The following is a 9557-nucleotide window of genomic DNA, read 5'->3' as shown; positions in this document are numbered from 1 at the left end:
TTGTACAGTTTGAAGACTCCACTTCCAACAGTTTCAGAGTGAAGAATGGAGTGAAACAGCCCCTATTCTGTTTGGCATCTTCACCTTCCCTACAGATATGGAAGGAGTCTACTTGCACAGAGGTCAGACGGCAAACTCTAAATGAAGACAACAACACATCTCGTCCTGACCAGAGAACTCCTATACGCTGATAATGCTGCGCTACACAGAAACTCAGCTGCAAGATTCATGGACTGTCTCTCCCATGCCTCTAACTTGTTCTCCTTAACTATAGGCGTCAAGAAAACCGTGGTCATGGAACAAGGTGTTGCATCTCTGCCCCTGATCACACTAAATAATACCCCACTGGAAGTGGGTAGCAAAATCTGCTGCCTTGGGTTCACAGTGACAGACAATCTGTCCCTTGATGCAGAGCTCGATACACGCATAGGGAAAGCAGCTACAACCTTTGGCCAACTTGCAAAATGTGCATGGGTTAACACCAAGCTGACCCTTAGGACCAAGCTGATGGTTCATAATGTCTGTGTTCTCAGCACCTTGCTGTATGGCTGTGAAACATGTGTGACTTACAGCTACCAGGAAAAGAGGCCCAATAATTTCCATCTTCACTGTCTGTGGCGCATTATGGGCATATCCTGGCAGGACAAAATCACAAATGTGGCAGTCCTCTCAAAGGCAGAGCTTCGAAGTGTGTTGGCACTAATCAAACAGAGGTGGCTTCGGTGGATCGAACATGTCCACAGGTTGGAAGATGCTTGCATACCCAAGGACCTTCTGTATGGTGAGGTAGCTGGGGCCAGATGACCAGTGGGATGCCCAAAGCTCCACTGTGCAGTTTTTGTGTCCACATTTTAAAAAGGATATGCTTGCATTGGAGGCAGTGCAGTGAAGGTTCACTAGATTGGTCGCTGGGATGAGGGAGTTGTCCTATGATAGACTAAGTAAATTGAACTGTATTCTCTAGAGTTTAGAAGAATGAGAGGTGATCTCATTGAAACATATATGATTCTAAGGGGGCTGGATAAGGTAGACACCGAGAGATTATTTCCACTGATCAGGGAATCTAGTCTCAGGATAAGGGGCCGATTATTTAGGACTGAGATGAGGAGAAATTACTTCACTCAAAGGGTTGTGAATCTTTGGAATTCTCTACCCCAGAGGGTTGTGGATGCTCCATCGTTGAAAACATTTAAGGCTGGGATAGACAGATTTTTGGTCTTTCAGGGAATCAAGTGATATGGAGAGGGAGGAAAAGTGAAGTTGAATCCTAAGATCAGCCATGATTGTTTTGAATGGTGGAGCAGGCTCAATGAGGCATATGGTCTACTCCTGCTCCTATTTCTTGTGTTCATGTGCTTCAAGGATGCTTGCACATGACAAGAAGGCCTTAAATGTTGACTATCGCACTTGGGAGTCACTAGCTGGCGAAAGAGGAAAATGGCGACACATCCTTTGGACTGGTGTGCACTGCCAGAATGACCAGTTGCTACAGTAGCTTGGCAACAGATGCCAACACCAAAAACAACAACTCACAGCATCACTTGGCAGCTTCACATGCCGCACTTGTGGCAGAACCTGCCTCTCAAGGATTGGCCTTCACAGCCATCAACAAAGGTGCACCAAGAGCAGACACCCCAACTAAATGGATTGTTTGCTGCGTGTCCATCATCTTTTGTAGACAGAAGGATTCCGACCCAATTACCTATCTGCATATTACAATTACTTACCCAACAGCTCGAAGGGGGTTCCCCACTTGCCTGCAAACCTGCCCGGGTGAAACCCGGACGTGGGCGGGATGATGTAGGGATCCTGGCCGATGTCACTTTTAGGGAATTTAACAACCTCACCTGCACCTGAACCCACTTCCCTGTGGCAGTTAAGATTCTGCCCTACGTGGCTCAATGAGGATATTTCAGTCTGGTTGGTTGAAGAGGTTCCTGTTGCTGGCCATGTTCGTAGATGCCACGGATCCCCTCTAGAGGGCAGCATGCTGGAAAAAATGCTGGGTTAAAGGAAATCTCTGTTGGGAAGCCCGTGAAAAGTCTGTGGGCAGCTCTCAGTGAAGTCAATATTTAGTTGCCATTCCTTCACTGCTGAGAGCAAAATCCAGGCCATTCTGATTAAAAATACTTTTTTAAAGAAAAATTACATTCTAAAATATTGCCTGAGGCCACTGGTTCTTGGAACATTTTACATTTACTAATTTTTTTTTATTCATTCATGGGATGTGGGCGTTGCTGGCTAGGCCAGCATTTATTGCTCATCCTTAATTACCCTTGAGAAGGTGGTGGTGAGCTGCCTTCTTGAACCGCTGCAGTCCATTTGGGGTAGATACACCCACAGTGCTGTAAGGAAGGGAGTTCTAGGATTTTGACCCAGCGACAGTGAAGGAACAGCAATATAGTTGCAAGTCAGGATGATGTGTGGCTTGGAGGGGAACTTGCAGGTGGTGATGTTCCCATGCAACTGCTGCTCTTAGAGGTCGTGGGTTTGGAAGGTGCTGACTAAGGAGCCTTGGTGCATTGCTGCAGTGCATCTTATAGAGGGTACACACTGCTGCCACCGTGCGTCGGTGGTGGAGGGAGTGAATGTGTGTGGATGGGGTGTCAATCAAGCGGGCTGCTTTGTCCTAGATGATGTTGAGCTTCTTCAGTGTTGTTGGAGCTGCACCCATCCAGGCAAATAGAGAGTATTCTATCACACTCCTGACTTGTGCCTTGTAGATGGTGGACAGGCTTTGGGGAGTCTGGAGGTGAGTTACTCGCTGCAGGATTCCTAGACTCTGACCTGTATTTATATGGCTACTCCAGTTCAGTTTCTGGTCAATGGTAACCCCCAGGATGTTGATAGTGGGAGATTCAGTGATCATAATGCCATTGAATGTTTAGGGGGAGATGGTTAGATTCTCTCTTGTTTGAGATAGTCATTGTCTGGCACTTGTGTGGCACGAATGTTATTTGCCACTTATCAGCCCAAGCCTGGATATTGTCCAGGTCTTGCTGCATTTCTACATGGACTGCTTCAGTATCTGAGGAGTCACGAATTGTGCTGAACATTGTGCAATCATCAGAGAACATCCCCACTTCTGACCTTAAGATTGAAGGAAGGTCATTGATGAAGTAGCTGAAGATAGTTGGGCCTAGGATACTACCCTGAGGAACTCCTGTAGTGATGTCCTGGAGCTGAGTTGATTGACCACCAACAACCACAACCATCTTCCTTTGTGCTAGGCATGACTTAAACCAGTGGAGTGTTTCCCCCCTGATTCCCATTAACTCCAGTTTGGCTGGGGCTCCTTGATGCCATACTTGATCAAATGCTGCCTTGATATCAAGGTCAGACACTCTCACTGCAGTGCTTTTCCCCAAGACGAGCCAAATCACATTACTTCTGAACTATTCCCTTGTTTGCAATTTGTAAAAGTACACTATCCTTTTAAAGGCTTTCTTTCTCAAATTTTGCTGATTTCTGGCTTGGCAGACGTTTATTAAACCCGCTTTTTTCACAGGTTTTCTCACTGAGACTTTCACTTGACCATCCCCTCCAGAGTGCGACACAGGCCCACCCCCACTCCCACCCCCACTAATACACAGGACTCCGGAGAAAGTAGGGTATGCCCCATGGACATAGCCCTTATGCCATCCTTACAGTAATGGAGAAAGAGGAGGATCACAGGATCATAGGAAATAGGAGCAGGATTAGGCCATTCGGCCGTCGAGCCAGCTCACCATTCAAACAGATCATGGCTGATCATCTACCCCGATGCCATTTTTCCCCACTATCCCCATATCCCTTTCTGTCATTAGTATTCAGAAATCTATCGATTCCTGTCTTGAACATGCTCAATGATTGAGCTTCCACCCCCCTGTGGGATAGAGAATTCCACAGATTCACTGCCCTCTGAGTAAAGAAATTCCTCCTCATCTCAGTCTTAAATGGCCTACCCCTTATGCTGAGACTGTGTCCCCCCTTGTTCTAGACTCATCAGCCAGAGGAACCACCTATCCACATCTACACTGTCACACCCTGTAAGTATTTTGTAAGTTTCAATGAGATCACCTCTCATTCTTCGAAACGCTAGAGAATACAGGCCCAGTTTCTGCAATCTCTCCTCATAAGACAATCCCACCATCCCAGGGATTAGTCTGATGAATCTCCGTTACACTCCCTCTATGGCAAGCATATCCTTCCTCAGATAGGAGACCAAACTGTACACAATACTCCAGGTGCCGTCTCACCAATGCTTTATACAAGTGAAGCAAGACATCTTTACTCTTGTACTCAAATCCCCCTAACATACCATTTGCCTTCTTAATTGCTTGCTGCACCTGCATACCAGCTTTTAGTGATTCATGAACAAGGACACCCAAGTCTCTTTGGAAATTCACACTTCCCAACCTCTCACCATTTAAGAAATAATCTGCCTTTCTGTTATTTCTACCAAAGTGCATAACTTCACATTTATTCACATTATATGTCATCTTCCATGTTCATGCCCAGTCACGTAACCTGTCCAAATCCCCTTGAAGCCTCTTTGCATCCTCCGCACAATTTACATTCCTTCCTAGTTTTGTGTCACCTGCAAATTTGGAAATATTACAATTGATCCCCATATCCAAATAATTTATATCGATTGTAAATAGCTGTGGCCCCAGAACTGATCCTTGCGGTACCCCACTAGTAACAGCCTGCCATCCTGAGAATGGCCCATTTATTCCTACTCTCCGCTTTCTGTCTGTTAACCAATTCTCAATCCATTGCAATATATTACCCCAAATTCTATGTGTGGGACCTTATCAAAAGCCTTCTGAAAATCCAAATACACCACATCCACTGGTTCTCCTTTATCTATGCTACAAGTAACATCCTCAAAAACTCCAACACTCTATCGTATCTAAGTGAGGAGAATGTGGCAAAAAGACTGAAGACATCAGCCCTCCAGATACCACCCTCCAGTGCATGTCTATAGGTAGCACAGGTCCTTTGAAAATCTCTGTTTGAAAGATATAATTGACAAAGGCTGCCAATGACCTACTTTGTGAAGATGTTCAACCTTGCAAAAACCCTGCCCTGAATTTTTTTTGGCACTGTCCTTTCAAGGATCAGACAAACCTGAAATAAAGAGGTTAAAGTTTTTACCACCCAAATTGAATTGTGCTAACCATACTGTTCATTATAAACTAGTTACTGCAAATGAGCTGCAGCTCTGCAATTAACATGAATTCTAGTCATTTATCTAAATACAACATACTGATTCTGCAGGGACACATTGATTTGGCACACTGGTTTTCAAAGTGTAAATTTAAGATTTCAAGACTGCTGATGTAAGAGAGTTAAATGATAACATGAGCACAGAATAGAAATAACTTTAAAAGGTCAGTAAATCCAGCAAGGAAAAACTCATTGTATTCACCTCTCACACTGTGTTTGCACCTGTGATTGAAAAGAGGGCTCCAACTTCTTATTGTTCAGTTTATTATTCAAATGCTAATTATATTTAGACTGAAATTTTACGCTTGACCACAAATAGTCATGTGTGAAAAGTTTAGAGAAGTTTGAAGAATATTTCACATACACTTTTGACATGATTGCAAAAAGTGATGGATCTATTTGTAACTGCAACTTCCTCTTGACATCAATCCAGAAGTCACAGAATTGACAGTTTAAAAAGGTAGCAGAAGAAAAAATATAATTTGTTCAACATGAATTGTTCTTAATCATTATTCCCACAGCAGGTGGTCTATCTGTTAAGTGCTGCTACTTTTTGATAAGGAAGTGAGCTGAATAAATTAGAATATATTCAAACAAAGCATCAGAAAAGTTATGATTGGATTTGCACCTGATTCCCTTTTAGTTGCCTTATACTGGGACATTTCTCTTTATCTTTTTTAACTATCGTCCTCAGTATTCCATTAATACACTAAAGAGAAAATTTCTTCTTGCCTCTATGTGCTTAGCACCATAGCAAGAAGTTGTTTTCTGATCCCTATATTTGGTAAAATCATAAACCTGTTTTTAATTAAGAATGCTTTTATAATTTTGCTGGAAATACTGAACAAAATGAATCCTTTGTGCTACATTTGTTATGTAGCTAAGACAATGGACTGAATTTTTATTCCGGGGTCCGGAACCTGATGCCCAGAACATTTCCAGGTTCTGACCTCGTGTTCCATCAGCATTTTCAAATGAAAGGGGCCTAACTGGCCCAGGGGTGAGTTCAGCGCCCAATTAGAGGTGCCAGGAGCATCCTGGAGGCGGGACCTGGAAATCGAGGATGACTTTAAAAGACAAATGGCAGCCATGACTGGGTTTGACGTTGCCTGAAGGTATGGAGCAGCAGAGAGCAGCAGAGAGCTCAGAGCACCAGCACAGGCATGGGCATGCATCACCGGGCAGCACCACGATTTCCTAATGCCTCCCTTGAGGTATTAGTGGATGTTGTGGCAGAGAGGAGCAATGTCCTTTTCCCAGCATCCAAAGGAGATATCCCCCCTGAGAGATAAAGAGGGCATGGTTGGAGGTAGCCACGGAGGTCAACAGTCGGGGACTCACCAGAAGGGCATGGGTCCAGTGCAGGAAGAGATTCAATGGCCACCGGTACCCACGTGATAAGTCACCAACTCTGTAAACACTAATATGCATACAAGCTGACTTCACTGAATGCCCATAGTTCTCCTGAACATTGTCAGATTCAGGGTCCAGTCACCCTCACATATGGGGTGCTATTCAGAAGGGGACATCACTGAGGGGAACATCAGCTCACATGTATATCACACTGGAAGAGATGAGAAAGGGCAGCCTACTCATGAATCATTCTCCCCTCATCCTGCAGGAGAAGACGGCCCATAATGCTCAGGAAATGGCAAGAATGGATGATGGTGTGGCCCATCTCCATACTCTGACACCGATGGAGGAGGCGGCACTGGAGATCGACAGGGTGTCCTCTAGGCAGTCAGTGGGGGATGGCGAGATGGGAAGCCGTGAACAACAGGGTCATTAATTGCTCTATCTTGAGGTGAAGGGCATGGAGGAGACTCCTGCCTAATGTGTGCTATGGCTCTTCGAGTGCTATCATCCAAAGGGATGGTTGTGCTGGGATGATTGTTGAGTAGGGCAAGATCTCATTTCTACTTTCTTGTGTTTCCTACAGGGACAGTTGCAGAGGGTGAGGAGAGTGCCCAACGTAATTGTTGCCACCGTCCTCTGGGGGGGAGAATCACGAGAACCAGGACCATCGCATCCTACCACAGCACCTTTCATCAGCACAGACAGACTCACCTCGGCTGGGCCCCAGACGAGCATAGAAAGGGGAGCATTTGGTGAACCTCACATCACGGGTGAGCAGGAGGAGGAGGGTGAGGCAGAGTCAGCTGTGGGCAGTCCACCCCGGAGGATGGAGGACAGACACAGCAATGTTTCACTGGGCAAAGATGCTGGGCCTTAGGTGTGACAGACACGGAAGGTCTTCCTTGAGAGCCAGAGGCAGATACGTTCCCTTTTAATGGAGTTCGCTGAGGCCTTGAGGAGCCATGGGCAGGTAATGGAGGAGTCCATGCAGCGCATGTGCTCTGTCATGACCCAGGGATTCGATTGTTTGAGCTCCCTCATTGAGAGATTGGGCAACCACTTGGATAGTCACATGCAGCATGCTGATATGCACAGAAAGAGTGAGACTCTCTGTAGCATAGACCACTCAGTGTGCTGATGGCGCAGGGATGCTCAGAGTGGATGCCAGACGGTGGCTTCATCCAGCATCCCAAGGCACCAGGAAAGGGCTGAGACGGTCGAAGTGGCTGATGAAGGGGCCACACATCAGGAGGCACCGGTGTCAACCTTCAGCCTCTTGCCCCCTCTGACTCAGAAACGATCTGTATGCCAAGGCCCTGTGACAGAGGCAGCCCCTGCAATGATGCAGGCCTGGCAGCCTGTGGAGGACCCCCCCATGGCACCTCCAAGATAAGGACTGAAGCCACAGGCATCTCAGCCAGAGGCAGAGAGTAGGGAGCATCCTCTGCCACAGGGAGAGCACCCCATATAAGTAGTAGTCGAGAAAGAAAGATGACACACCATTGATTTCACTTAATGGATCATCTGGGTGCTGTTTTATTTTCATTGTGATATTTTATGTTATCAATTGGATATGTGCATTATTGATGATTCATGTCAAAAGTGAGATGAAGTCTTCAGCATGGCCCTTACAGCTATATCAGCCTGCATTTCACCCTGAAGTCTGGAATGATATGATCGGGCATCCTCCACTGACTAGTTGCCGGCCACCTCTTGAGTGAATCCTATCTCTAACTCTTTATCCTCTTCTTCCTCCTCCGAGGTGGAGTGGTGTTCCAGGTTCTCCTCCTCATCCCTCTACAGGCCTGTTTGTATTGTCATGTTGTGCAGGACGCAGCAGATGACCACGATACGAGACACTATGGCCGGCTCATATTGGAGAGCACCACCTGACCAGTCAAGGCAATGGAAGCACATTGCCGAGAAGACATATGCATATTTTTAATGCATTAGTTGGAAACCTACATTTAAGTTTTAATGGAAAACGGAGCTGGGATCCTACAGTTTACTTTTCAAAAACAGGCAGCCAAGATGCCCACCAAAATTTGCATCTGAAATTCGTCACATTCCAGAAAATCGAATTGGAGACACATATTCTGACAAGAATCCCATCCAGGACAATGCTTTGGCTAACTGAGTAGATTACCCATATCACCCTTGTTAGCGAGACATTCAAAGCCATTTTGAGGCATTCATGAGTAGAGACATCCGTCCAGAGGGTAAACACTGACAATACCACCTGAGAGATTTGGGTTTTAGACTTTGGACCTCATTAAAAACAAAGGGGATTGAGAGAACCATGTGATGGTCTCCCCAGGCTGTGTAAAACTGGGAGTTTTGTTACACATAGCAGACAAGCTCCTGAAACTTTGAAGCAGACAAGCTTCGAGTGCGAACCAGCAGAACCCCAGTGGAGCTGTCTCTCTCTCACTTTCTCTTTCTCTCTCTAGATAACATCGCAAGTTTGAAAAAATCTATGACTGTAGACTATCCAAGCCTACAGATTGCTACAGACAGAGACCCCAGGGGAAGAAAGCCACCTACAATTCTGTCTTCAAGAAAACCCTGAGCCAAGTGGGCCAGCCACAAAGTGCACATCTACCGACCAAATACCTCAAGATCAGAACCTCAGCTGGAAGACAACGGAATTACCTGACCTCACAGACTGTATATTAATTTTTACTTGTTCTGGACTCTAATTCAAACCAAACTATTTCTTATCACTCTGTACTCTATTTGTGTGTATGATTCTCATGTGCATGTGTGAGTGAAAGTGTAGCGTATTTTATTATTTTATCTAGATCGGGTTTAGTTTCTTTAAGTACAATAAACTCACCTCTTTCTTGTTTAAACTCAAGAAAACCTGTCCATTTGGTTTGTTGTAGGGTATTCCCAAGCGCAGAGGCACCGGCAGTAAATATCATACTGTTTAAATAATATTTGAGTAACCAGTAACATATCATATTAGTGAACAGTGAGGAGGTTGCAAA

Source organism: Heterodontus francisci, chromosome 2, assembly GCF_036365525.1.
Source record: "Heterodontus francisci isolate sHetFra1 chromosome 2, sHetFra1.hap1, whole genome shotgun sequence".
NCBI classification, from domain to species: Eukaryota; Metazoa; Chordata; class Chondrichthyes; order Heterodontiformes; family Heterodontidae; genus Heterodontus; species Heterodontus francisci.
This window is presented reverse-complemented; position numbering follows the sequence as displayed.